This window comes from Hyla sarda, chromosome 1 (genome assembly GCF_029499605.1).
Source record: "Hyla sarda isolate aHylSar1 chromosome 1, aHylSar1.hap1, whole genome shotgun sequence".
NCBI lineage: Eukaryota > Metazoa > Chordata > Amphibia > Anura > Hylidae > Hyla > Hyla sarda.
In genome coordinates this window covers 609,974,310-609,975,956 of record NC_079189.1, presented here as the reverse complement: position 1 = coordinate 609,975,956, position 1,647 = coordinate 609,974,310, and the positions used below count along the sequence as shown (strand labels likewise).

The 1,647-nt window shown below is 53.2% G+C and overlaps 1 protein-coding gene across 1 annotated transcript in view; it reads left to right on the top strand.

The window, feature by feature from the left end:
- The window catches only part of LOC130300745 (uncharacterized), a 93,870-nt gene that overhangs the window by 16,213 nt on the left and 76,010 nt on the right, over positions 1–1,647 (top strand). The gene's annotated exons all lie outside the window — the stretch shown is intronic.

The window sequence follows — 1,647 nt, the reverse complement described above, 5'->3', positions numbered from 1 at the left end:
GTGCAGTTGCCCATAGCAACCAATCAGATTGCTTCTTTCATTTTCCACAGGCCTCTAAAGAGGCCTGTGGAAAATGAAAGAAGCAATCTGATTGGTTGCTATGGGCAACTGCCCCGCTCTTCCTCTGCACAGGTTTTGATAAATCTCCCCCAGTGGCCCTGATTTACTAAGAGTGGAGTGTTTATTCTGGAGTGTTTTCAATATCACTCGTCTTTTTTTCAGGCTTATTTACTATTCTGTCGCACATGTCGGTTATTTTTCTGTCGCACGTTTTTTTTGTGTCGCACTCGTCAATTGTGTCGCACAAACTCCGAGCTAAAGAAATTAGTCGTGTGAGTCAAAACTGTTTGTTGAAAAATGTTTCCATGAATCAAAAGTCTTCATGTGTTTATACTTTTTCAAACATTACAACAATTCTCCTTGTTTATCAGCTTGGGTGTTACCGTATATACTCGAGTATAAGCCGAGTTTTTTTCAGCACGATTTTTCGTGCTGAAAACACCCCCCTCGACTTATACTCGAGTGAACTCTCCCCCCGCAGTGGTCTTCAACCTGCGGACCTCCAGAGGTTTTAAAAACTACAACTCCCAGCAAGCCCGGGCAGCCATCGGCTGTCCGGGCTTGCTGGGAGTTGTAGTTTTGAAACCTCCGGAGGTCCGCAGGTTGAAGACCACTGCGGCCTTCGACATCATCCAGCCCCCTCTCACCCCCCTTTAGTTCTGTACAGTACTCACCTCCGCTCGGCGCTGGTCCGGTGCTGCAGGACTGTCCGGAGAGGAGGTGGTCCGGTGGGATAGTGGTTCCGGGCTGCTATCTTCACCGGGGAGGCCTCTTCTAAGCGCTTCGGGCCCGGCCCCAGAATAGTCACGTTGCCTTGACGACAATGCAGAGGTACGTTCATTGCCAACGTACTTCTGCGTCATCGTCAAGGCAACGCCTCTATTCTGGGCCTGAAGCACGGAGAAGAGGCGCCCCCGGTGAAGATAGCAGCCCGGAACCACTATCCCACCGGACGACCTCCTCACCGGACAGCCCTTCAGCACCGGACCAGCGCCGAGCGGAGGTGAGTACAGAACTAAAGGGGGTGAGAGGGGGCTGGATGATGTCGAAGGCCGCAGTGGTCTTCAACCTGCGGACCTCCGGAGGTTTCAAAACTACAACTCCCAGCAAGCCCGGACAGCCGATGGCTGCCCGGGCTTGCTGGGAGTTGTAGTTTTGAAACCTCTGTAGGTTCGCAGGTTGAAGACCACTGAGGGCGGATGATGACAAGAGGATGATGAAGGGGGGGTGTGGGATGATGACAAGGGGATGATGAAGGGGGGTGGGGATGATGACAAGGGGATGATGAAGGGGGGGGGTGTGGGATGATTACAAGGGGATGTTGAAGGGGGGGTAGGGATGATGACAACGGGATGATGAAGGGGGGGGGGGTGTGGGATGATGACAAGAGGATGATGAAGGGGGGGGGTGTGGGATGATGAAGGGGGGTGGGGATGATGACAAGGGGATGATGAAGGGGGGGGGTGTGGGATGATGAAGGGGGGTGGGGATGATGACAAGGGGATGATGAAGGGGGGTGTGTGGGATGATTACAAGGGGATGATGAAGGGGGTGTGTGGGATGATTACAAGGGGATGATGAAGGGGG